This window comes from Convolutriloba macropyga, chromosome 8, assembly GCF_964194025.1.
Source record: "Convolutriloba macropyga chromosome 8, txConMacr16.3, whole genome shotgun sequence".
In the NCBI taxonomy this organism is placed as follows: Eukaryota; Metazoa; Xenacoelomorpha; order Acoela; family Convolutidae; genus Convolutriloba; species Convolutriloba macropyga.
The window spans coordinates 47,428,747-47,441,004 of NC_134475.1; positions in this window are offsets into that span (position 1 = coordinate 47,428,747).

A 12,258-nucleotide genomic window follows, 5' to 3' on the forward strand; every position below is an offset into this window, starting at 1 on the left:
TAGGAATTCTAGCACATTTAAAAAATTTGTCTCGGCATCTATAAATGGTAACGCAAATACAAGGCCAGTGCTTTCAACTAGAGAAATGGAAAAGTACAAATTCCTCTCTTCAGAAAGAGTTTGTCGAGCTTCGACAAAAAGTGAAAAATCTTTGCGAAAAAGCAAAAAGAAGTAACAAATAGGACCTGTCTCAAATCAAGTGACAAGAGACAGTCCGAAGGCGCTCAGAGACAATTTGTAGGCGGCATTAGTCGGAAACGGAATACATGAAAAATCCATTAACTCATCGAAAAAGGAGCCGCACTGTTTTGATATTGAAGCCGCTAAAATGGGCGAAGTAGCCGTGGCGCTCAAGAACGATAATCACCAAATGCCCTGACGAATAAAACTCTGCAATAAATTCTCTGCGAAGAATGTCAAAGAGAAATCTTTGAGAAGTGAATTCTCGATTATGAAAACCACCCAAAAATATTTTTTATCTTCTTCAAAACAAAGTATGATGAACCGGCCTGTTAATCAGTACGCAATCTCGTAGGTTAAAATTTTTGCCACCAATCAACAAGCAAGAAAGCATTACCACACACTAAAATTTTTGACTCACCCTCACGCTGATGGAAATGTAAAGTTATTCGAAACAAGCAACCGTGCCTACCAAATATTTATCAACGATGCTATACAAGCGGCGCACAATTTCGAAACAAACGAATCGGAGACAATTGTGAGCAATGAAAAAAAACCTTTAAACTTTCAATATAACAAGCAGAAATTTTTTGTTTTTGCATACTACGTCATAATAATAAATTATACAAGGCGGTTCCTAAAATTTTCTATGAGAGATCATTTTGTTTGAATGTAATGATTGGGGTGGTATTCAGTTAAGAGCTGGGAAGTGTGAATTTCACACGCACATAAGATTTCCAAAAAACCATGGTTTTCCTAGACAAACAAATACACTGTTCCAATTCTTAATTATTATCTAGTTGATGGCTGATATTAGGTGGATAGATGTTGAAGAAAAATATAAAAAAAATGAAGCCTGGGCTTCAAGCCAGTTTATAAAAAATGACAAAGCAGTAATGTTTTAGTGAAGTTACGATGGCGATAGAACTGATAACGGTAAGAACCAGAAGTACGGATTTTCTTCAATCTATGGAAACAAATCCGTCTAGAGTAGCTTAACGCTCAATTTATTTTCGCATTAAAAACCAATTTTCCACATGTTTAAACTAAACACTCATTCAAATTCCTCCTGCTTTTTTTTTCTTGTCCAACCAACTAAAAACACAATATACCGTTAAGGAACGTCTGGAATAGAAAAATCAGACATTTAAAAACTGCTAAGTAATCAAAAAAACAATATTTATAAAAGCAGAGTAGAGACAAACTGAGGAAAGGGAGGGAGAGAGAGAAAGACGGAAAAAACGAAATAAAGTTAGAGTTAGAGAAAAAGAAATTACAAGGTAAGGATGCAGGGACATTGAGAAATAAAGAGCAAAAAAGTTTATGGGAAAGAAATTCGATAATTCAAGTGATGGTTTTCATCTTAAATACAAGTGATGGTTTTCAAGTGATGGTTTTCATCTTAAAAAAATTCAGAAGCCAAATGGCTAATTAAAAATCAATAACTTGAAAGAAATCTTATCAAGATTTGTGACAAATCAGACAACAGGAAAAAACTCCAAAAGAGGGGGAAAATCCGAGCCTGAACTGCCTCCTGGAAACTCATGGTCTTTGTTAAGGTATACATATAGGTAAAAAACAGCAAAAAACGAACAAAAATAAGGGTTAAAACTAAATTCAATTATGTCCCTGAAAAAAAACCATACATTTGAAATGCTGCCGCTCACTAGTAAAAGATTAATGAAGTAGCGTCCAAATTGATGTCATGTTTTACATTCTTTTTTTTCAGTAGTCAGCCTGCCTGAGCCAGGAAGATCCAATTAAAGCAAGCCAGCCAGAACACAAAGAGAAACTCAATGCACGCGAAACTCGTCATTAGAAGACCCAAGACAGATTTTTCTTTAAAAAACTATATAATCTCAGAAACAACTTTTTACCCTTGCTTCTGAAAAGATGTTTCGCATTGGCTAAACGCTCATCCGCTTTCAATTTGTTGTTGCTATCTAAGCAAACAAGGGTTCAGGGATGGTCTGTATCTTGCAAATGGATGGATGTACATTGATTTCATTTCCGTTGCTCGAACAATGAAACTTTTGCTCTTCTTCGCAGCTGATTATTTTTCCTCAGAGGGCGTCGTCGTTACAAAAAACCAAAGCAACGAAAATCTCATGTCCTAAACGTCTCATAAGAGACCGATGAATGGTTTGTAAAGTTTGCTCTTTGGCACGTGCTAAAGTTTTGAACAAGAGCACCACGGGTTTTTTTACTTCTCTCTTTAACCACAGACACTGAACGTAACGTAGAACGAAACCATACTTTGTTATTTCATGAGCACTTACAGTGATGGTTAACACCGTCTAATCATGTCATTTGAAGCCCTACATTGTGATTTTTTTTACAGAAATAAGCAGAAAAAAGTTTGACCTCAATATAGTTACTCGAGAACAATTGTTACGACGTTATTCGAAAACGTTCTGTTTAAATAATAATGAATACAATATGCACTACCGACTTATAATTGATAATCCGAAAGTATGAACTCGAATGTTTGTTTTTAAGAACAGAAAGAGTGTTTTATCTAACTAATGGACGAAGCAGTGACACCCCTATTTGAAAAATGAAAATTCTCCCAAAAAAGCTACGTATTTTAAGCTTACTGCAATATGTTAGGCTCTAGGAGCCGCGTAAAAAGTTAGGCAAGAGATTTTAGTATACAAGTCAGGTTTCTGGCCTGCCCTCCCGCACATCAGCACTATAAGTACTGTTAGCGTTAGTTATACCTTTAGAACGACGGCAGCTTCAGACACAAATAATTGGGCTATATAGTATTGCCAAAATTATTTTCATCCGAATGTATATTAATGCGTCCAAAAAATTGTCGTCCTTTGGTTCACAGATATTTTTTGCTAGTTGCTTTATAGTACATGTCGAGGAGGGCACTGTACATCTCGCAAAGAAAAAAAACGAGTGGAAACAAACTAATTTTTCCCATTTCCAAACTTCTTTCTCAATGTTTTAGGTTTTCAGTTTCTTTGTGTGTTTCTGTGTTTTCTTCTGTGGGTGACTCCGCCATGAGATTGACAAATTTAGGTCGAAGGAATTTCCGCTGAATCTGGACGTTCACCAGCCGCGTGTCTTGATGTCGCGTCAAGCGTTGTCGTCAATGCTGGTAGATTTGTTGTAAAAGGTTTCTTCTTCTTACAATTGAAGTAATAGCTCAACTTCGAAGTCCTAACATACGTCAAACAATTTTTTGAACGTGTCTCTAGCTTCATTGTGCCAGATGTGTGTATAGCACACCCTATCACGGTTGATAGCGTGAGTTAGGGCTATTTTTCTCCCAAGGGCAGCCGATGGGTGTATTTTTGCCTTGACGTTGAACCGAATACACAAACCGTCGCGGAATTGCAAAACTCTCACGGTACAACAGTACCTTTTTAGTTGCAAAATAGTCGAATATCCTTTGTCCAACACCAATTGGACAACCTGACCTTCTTCTTCATGTAACTTATAAATAAATTTGCAGGCTTCCATCTGGTTAAGTCAAGCATTGTTTTAGTCTTGCGCATTCTGTAAGAGGTTAATTTTCTTAGAATCTGCATTTCTAATATGTTTGGCGACCCCAAACAACGCAACGTAGTCTGTAGTGTATTCCGTTGGCTCCTTGATGTTGTTTTTACCCTCACGTTTTGGTAGCGAAAACAATTGGCGTGCGTCGTTGTTGACGGTCGACACGCTCGCAACAAGAATCTAATAATATAGTGAACCTTATTTCTACTGTCTTTCGGAATACTTTCTGTAAATGCTTCTGTAAATTCGAAAACTTACGTTACAAAAACTTACGTTACGATTTTTGATTATGCTCAAGGATCTTGCAATCTATATTTTGTTTAAAACGTTTACGCTGGGAATTCAAAAAATTTTTAAGCCATTGGCTTCTTTAAATCAATCAATAATTCTAGCTGAATATTGTGGAAAAGATCCAAAATTGAATAACTCAATGAGCTTCGTAATTGGTTCTGTGATTACAGCACATATACTTATCGAGAGAAACCTTTTTATGAAAAAAAACGCTTCTATGTCTTCTTATCTCGAGATCTGAATCGCAGTTGATTCAGAAAGAGCTGTTCATATTTGTTCAAAACATGCTTTTTAAGCAGATGAATTCACATTGTATACAAGAGAAAATTTTAAAAAAGTGTGGAAGAAAATATTCTAGCTGTTTCAAAACGAAACGCGTTCTCTGCTTTTGTGTTTTGGAATTAAATTTTTTTAATTTTTACCGCAGTTTTTTTCCGGTTTCCGTCAAGCATTAAGATATACTGACAGAATCAAACATTTGTGAATAAGGGAACTTTTTGATTCAATGCGTTCAGAAAAACTTCTATCTTTGAAAAAATGTAGAACGCTGCGAAGAGACGTACTTATCAAAAACTCAAATTCTGCCATTGTTCTTTAGGGACGGCTCCTAAAGTTTTTTGTGCAAATATAGCTTGAGCTCGTTGACCAAAAGATTCATTAGATAAATTCTGTCTTTCTTCTTCTAATTCATTTTTTTAAGTTCCTTTTAAATTTTTCCGTATTTTTACCGAGTTTTTTGTGGTAGATGGTATTCATTCTTCCTTCTCCGGCAATCATTTGTTCAGGTTACGTCTTAGCAGCATTATATGTTTTGTAGCGAAATCTGGTAAATTTTATCCTCAATTTCTGTTCTTTCTCTCAACAGATAACAAACTGCCCTTTGTAATGTCAGACGGTCTGACTCATCAGAGGAGTTGGATTGTTGTTCTATGGCTGAAAAACACACTCGTATGTCAAATTTAGAGGTCTAGCTTCCACAAATTACCAGCAACCGGATTTTGTGTTCAATTGCTGCAATTCATTAACAACCAAATCAATGAGAGTTCTTAGCTTGCTTTCGATAGTCACAGATGCGATCCCGGAACCAAGCAATTTCTGGAAAAAAATTCTTGTGTTTGCAAAAGAAAACGTTGCAGATAACATTTAGTGAAATCATTTACTGTATCCCATCGTTTTACTATCGCAAAAACAAAACTTGGATGAAAATTGCGACAACCTAAACACAATCCGCGGTAGATCCTTGAAGATAATCCTCAAAGCAAAAGCGCAATGATATGTGCAGTGATATTGCCTCGTCTATTGCTCTCCCGTTTGAAAAACAATAAAGATTAGTCCATATCCAAAAAAATCTTCAAAGAACTGGACCAAAAAATTAGATGCAATTTTGAAAGCTTGGATGCCATTTTAAAATGCAGTTCAAGAGCATTTACGAGAGTCCAATAGAAAACCAGAAATGATTGAACAATGCCTTTGCTAAAAAAAATAGGAACGGGTAAGATACAGAGAACCTTAGGACGCCTGTCTAGAGATGCAAAAAACGGTGTTTTAACTACATCAATTAGGTTAAACAGCAAAGAAGAAACTCAGAACTTGAGATCTTATGGGAAAAGCGTCCAATCAGACAAAAAGCGGATCATAATTGTATAAAATGGGACGCGAAAGAAAGAAACCTACGCTTCCATCCATCCATCTTCCAAAACATAAAAGTATCGAAAATTAGACAAACACAAAGTAAACAATTGACAGTTATGATTACAGTGGTCTTGATGCATCCGAACGGCAATGTTACTAATATCATTTAAGACTCCAACCAAATATTGTAAAACATTATCAAAGCTCGCTTTTAGAAATCTGAATGAGGATATAGTTTTTTGGCTACATACAATGTTTGCCAACTGATTGTTTTCGATAAATGCCCTAGGGTTAGATCTAATTCTGTAGAAGAGGTTTTGAGAAAAGTAATAAGCAGAGGTGTTTTAAAATGTTACAAAACCTGATCTTCTTAAAAGAGGATGAATTGCACAGCTCTGTATCGGCCAAAAGAGAGAAAAGCATAGAAGCGGTTTAACTGGTCTCTGCCAAAAACGCATTCAACAATCTTATCAGAGATCTTGCCTTAAAGAACAATGCAAAACTCCATCCGTCAATTCAAGCAGCACATAAGATTTGCATAGGACATCATCAGCCTCATTTATGAAAGACAAAACATCATTTCTCAAGAAGGTAAAACGCGGTTAGATCCGATAGCAATGACAAGGTATGTTGTCGCTATTCTTCTACTCATAGATTCACTCGAAGATCAGAATATCAAACACAAGTGGTACGCCGATGACGTTTATACTGATGTTACACTTATGTCTTTAAAAATTGTACTGGAAAAACTCAATGTACATGGAAAGGTCTTTGAATACAACATAACATTATGTCAACTAATTGGAAAACCGAAATAAAGAGAGAGCGAAAAAATGTTTGGATGTAGATGTTGACGAGTTTGATGGCTATCGTTTTTTGGCTTACTAAAAAGTTAAAATGAATGATGCGATCAGTTTGTAATTAAAAATTATGAAAACATTTTGATTCCTCTCCGAAAACGTGCTCAGCGCAGTAAGATATCTTCTCCGAATGTCTATTAGCAGTAAAATACATGCTTAGAATTTCTATTGGTAAGTTATCTTCGATTAGACGCAAAAACTGCAATCAATTGCTTCAATCGACAATTAGCTCATGAAAACATAAAATAAATTTGCCGTGCGTTGAGCTCTGCTCAAAATCCATACACGGTACTTTCAGACCTAATTGTAGCCATAACTCGTTGGCAGTCCAAAGAACGCGCTGCCATAATATCCGTGCACTATATGATAATACGGTTTCTGGTTGGGGGTTTTCTAAAGAACTTTACTTCTCGGATGTGAGCTAGAGAAAATGTCAAAGACTTTGCTTAATTTAAGAGTTAGAATTGTTCGACAATAGTTAGAGTTAAAAGTTACAGATTTAAGTTTACAGAGTTAAAGGTTTGAAGAATAAAATGATGAAAACTGTTGTTAAAGAGATGAATAAGAAGTTTTTTGCTTGGAGGATAGCAGCTGATTTATTGAGTTTAGGCTTTAAACATGGTGGATTGTTGTGTTCATATCAATGGTCAATTTATCTTGTTATCTTATTTTTATCATGGTTATTCTAATCCGCATGAGTCCTTGTTAGTTAAACTAACAGATAACAAGTTTGCCTGCTTAACGAATCCCGTCAAGAACAAACAAACATTGATGTTTCCCGTCAAGGTCTAAATCCGTGACGTTTCCCATCATAAATCGTGATGCTTTTCTAATGCTTAATTTTATTTGTGGAAAATTTGAATGGTGTTTGCAACTTGTAATTTATAAGCATGTCATACTTTCTGTTCTTAGGGTTACTACACTGCCTCTCTTTAAAAAAGCTTCTGAGTGAGTTCCACTCACTCAGAAGCTTCTTTATAGGTCTATAATTGAGCTCAAATACTCTTCTGCTTTCTTGATTCCATATTTATATTATATACTCCGGGCTTTCTTGTCCTCCATAAAATTTTCCGCCTGTAAAATAACTTCGAAGAGGATCCTCCCAACAGCCCATGTCAGGATGACACAGCAAAGCCAACGTTTTGTAGTGATTCAAAATTGTGATGATTGTTGCCTCCTGCGGCAGGAGCAGCAACGCGTATAGATTGGGTGGTCTACTGAAAGGGCGTTGTGCATTTATAGCCTCCAGCCTCCTCTGGATGACTTTTCTTGACGTCTGCTCCATTTTCACCATACTTTGAATTTTTCTGATACTATCCTCTGCATTCTCCAACTTCCGAGCTGAACACTCCCGAACATGTACTAGTGCGACAAATTCCCTTTTTTGCTTTCTGCTTCTCTTTTAGCATCCTTGAACTCTGTTCAACATTTCAACCAGCCTCTTGCAGGACTCCCGCTGATTCCCAGCGCTCACAAGTAACCTTTTTTTTTAATCTCTAGACGTTGCTCGTCTAACTTTTGACCTTCTAGTTTTAACTGGAGAAGCTCCTCATCGAGCCGAGCCCCAGGAGTTCCAAGCATTTTGCTGTTGTTTATCTTTTTCTGTTGCTCTTCATTTTTTTCTCGCAGCTCATTCATTTCCATTGCACTGATTGGAGCTCTGTTCACAATATTGGCTGTTTGAAGCTGCATCAAGGGTACTACATATCTTTTACTGGACGTCACTCCAACAATCCTATGAACTTGGTCCCCGACGATTGACTTCACTTTGTTGAACTCGGGTAGTTATAAACAGTCATCGCCCAATTTTGGATCTGCCATTCCTACGTTTTACAAAATAATTTTAATCCAGTGTATCAATTTCAATTTCGGCTATTTCGGAAAGAGGTTTAGCTTTTGTTTGCTTTATACAACTACAAGGTTTGTATCACCGTCGCACAGATCATGTGTGGTCCTTTTTACTTGTCAAAATTTGTTCCCTAGAATGTTGTTTGAGACAATGAAAAGACCCTTATTCCTCCTTTGAATTAATGGGCTGCAGTGCAATTACGAGATTGGTGACACTGCGTAGCAGATTGATTGACAGGAACACACACATGACACAATAGACATGCCAGACGCAATTGACATGACATGCCAGATTTGTTTCACTTTATTGCCGAGATAATTAAAGAATAAGAGTAGGTGCCACAGGTGCCCGTATCTGAAGTCCATGTTGAAATACTCTAAGGTTTCATGTTCAAATGAGCCCATTGTCCCAGGGAAACCTCTTTTCCTTTTATTGTTTTTCTCGAGTGTCTTAATCTTTGGGCTGTCTTGCTAATTTAAATGTCTTCATCATTGAACAGTCCTTCCATTGGTGCAGTACTTGACCAATTGACGTTAACCCTGTGATTGGACGTCTCATCGGGCCTGTCAAATAGTCCAAGTCGTTGGCCAAATGTAATCTCTGACCCGTTCTGCAACTCAAGTGCGTTCGGGTACAAGGGGTAGCAATTCATTATTAAAAAGATTTCTATAGAACACTTTAGATATGGGGTCCTGGTATCTTATCCCTTCTCAACTGTTGTCAGAAGACACTCTAACTGGTACATCCTCTGTACAGAAAGAACTTTCTATATTACGGACGACAACTTTAGCTCCCTTATGGACAATAAGTACTCCTCCCGCTCTTTCGGCATGTAATCTCAGCGCGTTTTGTTGATTTAAGAAAACTTGGTTGGCTTTTCCATTTATTGATGTAGTTAGAATCATTGCTCTCTGAAGTTTTTCTATGCGATAATTCAAAAGCTCTATTTCTTTGAAGTTTTTGAACATACCTCAAAAATCCCACACAAAGTATGGATCTAGCTTCGTGTCCCTGGGATCTGTCTCAGATATATCTGTTTGTGAAAAATTAAGTTCCTTGATCCTCTATTAATCATTTGTTTAATACAAGTTTCTGTGGTTTTTTTCAAAAAGGTGAAAATCGTCTAGCTGTTTGATCTTGTTTTTTACCTGAACTACTAAATTTATTTTTTCGTCTAACTTGCTGGTCAAAAACCAATGGTTTCCAAGATTGACTATCCTTGCTGTTGTAAAGTTCGAAAATTAAACTATTGTAATTCTATTTTGTTTTGTTTTTTTTGCTCAAATATATTTTTTACTGAACCTAATTGCAACGTATCGCCTTGGTATAACCAGGTTTGCTCTTGTTTCAGATGTTCTTTCAAATATAACCAAGTTTTTCAGTCGTTTCCCTAGTTTGAATGAACAAGGTTCCCATGAACTTTTCAGCATTTATCATTATGTTACTTTTTTTGTTTTCCACCTTTTGGAATGATACTGTCCATGTGATAGACATAGTTCACTCCCTTCTCCTCCCCACCTTTCATGAATGTTTTGATACTTTCTGAACAAAATTTGAGTCACTTCCGCAAACAACAATCCCAGTAAGTATTTCCTTAGGAGCATTAAAATTAAAGTCAGCAACCCCGGTAACACCACTTTGTGTCCCTGCCATAGTTTCTGGCAGACTGATTCCTAAAGGGTAAAACGTTGGCATTTTTTGGGGTTTTTCGTTGAGTTGGGTTTTATGTTGCATCGTCATACCAATCAATTCTATTCAATGCAGTTACAGTATATCCGGCTCTGTACATGCAGTATTATAATTTACTCACGCTGCTCAGAGTAGATGAGTCCTCCTCGGTTCGCCTGCGCTTCCTTGAAATGTGACGTTTTGCATTTGGTCCGCTCAGAAATGGCAAATTTTTGCCTCTGCACATTGTTCTCAAAATGATACCCCACAACCTCTAAGGATTGTGAAAAATCTAATATGATAAACAATTGGAGAAGTTTTCAGTTCAGCTGCACGTTCTAATGTGAGTTCCACGCCCTCTGCATTTTGTCGTATCATCTTTAAAAAAAATACTTCGTTATCGAATCTTTCCTCTGAAACGTTATCCTTGAATAAGAAATAGTCTATCAGTTTCCGTGGTCTTGTGGTTCCCGACGCACTTCTTGTTTGATATCGTCGTCCGCTTCTGCTGTTAGGTTACTTTTGGCGCAGGTATCTTTGCGCGCAGGTATGAAGTGTTGAGTGGTGTTAGTAGTTATTGATTCTCTTATACTCCAACTCATTGGTGTTTCAAACAAACCCTCCTCGACCATCCCTTTGTGAGTTTCTGTACTAGGGTTAATTTGACTATTATTCCCTTTAGGATCAACTTCTCTTCTTTCATTCAATTTTGGGTTGACTACTTCAATTTTCACAAAATCGTTGTCCTCCGTAAAGTCATTATGTGTTATTATTGGTTCACTTGTTGCCTTTTAAAATTCTTTTTATCGAAGTTAGCACCTCTACTGTTGAAACGTTTGAATCGATCGTAGTAGACCCTATTGTTTTCGTATGTTCAATGACAGAGTTGAGATCGTTGATCATTTCACGTATTACTTGTGGTCCACTGTAAAAGGATTTAAATTTTCATTTTTTTTATTTGGCCAATTTTTATGGTCGGGTTGAACACAATTACTAAATCACCTACTTCATACTTTGGTGCAAATGTGATACCGTCATAGTAGGTTTTTTTCTTTCTTGCTCTACATCCATGCTTTCCCCCATCAGTTCATGGCAATTTGTAGTTCGTTTTTCAAACAACCAACATGATTGATTGCAATCTTTGACTTCGTCTACAGTCTGTAGAACTCTCGACAAATTTTCCGCGTGAGGGATCTTCATTCTCGCTTCTTGTTTCATTTCAAAATCAAACTGTCTGAATTTTGATATCCATCTGGCCAATAACCCGTCTGGTTTCTTAAAACTCGGTAACCACGTGAGAACTCTATTGTCTAAATTAAAAACTTTTGTCCTAGAAGATAACTTTGAAGTGTTGAGTGAAATAAACTATCGCAAAAAATTCTCGTTTTGTCGCAGAGTATTTTCGTTGACTTTTTCTGAGCGTTTCACTTGTGTATGCAGTAGTAACTCTTTAACCCCAATGTTGTCTTTGCGAAATAATTACGCCAATGGCAACCAGAAAGGCTTCAGTGGTTAACGTATAGGGATACGTGTCATTAGGATAACACAAAATTGGTGCTTTTTGTAGTCCTTGTTTTAGTTGTTCAAATGATTCACACTCTTTGCTCCATGAAAAACGTTCTTTTTTGTTTAATAGCTTGTAGAGCGACTGCGCTATTTTTCCAAAACCTTCTATGAGTCTTCTGTAAAAATCAATTGGTCCTAATATAGCTGTGAATTCTAATTTTCTTCATGGGTTTTTCAGTCTACTGAGTGTCGCTGCTCTCTCCGGATCCACTTTTATGCCTTTATTTGATACAAGGTGTCCCAGGAAATGATTTTTTTTCTAGTATAATTTACTTTTTGAGCCTTTTATTTTCATGCCAGTGCGTTTAAATTGTCCAAGTACAAGATCTAGACGGGTGAGATGCTGCTCAAATGATGTACCGAAGATGATTATGTCCAGGTAAACCAAAGCCAATTCATATGAGAGTCCCACCATGATCAACTCCGTTAGTTTTTGGAAAGCTCCAGGGGCTGACGCCAAACCCATGGGTAGTCTCTTCCACTTGTAATGTCCTATTGGAGTTAAACAAGTTGTCACGTTCTGCGAAACTTCATTCAGTGCCATTTGAAAAAATCCCGATATCAAATCGATATTGGAAAAGTAAAATTTTTGACTAGAGTCAATAACGTCATTTATTCTTGGAAGCAGCAAACTGGTTCTCTCAATTTGCTTGTTCAAACCTCTGGAATCGAAAATTAGACAGTAGCTGCTATCTTATTTTA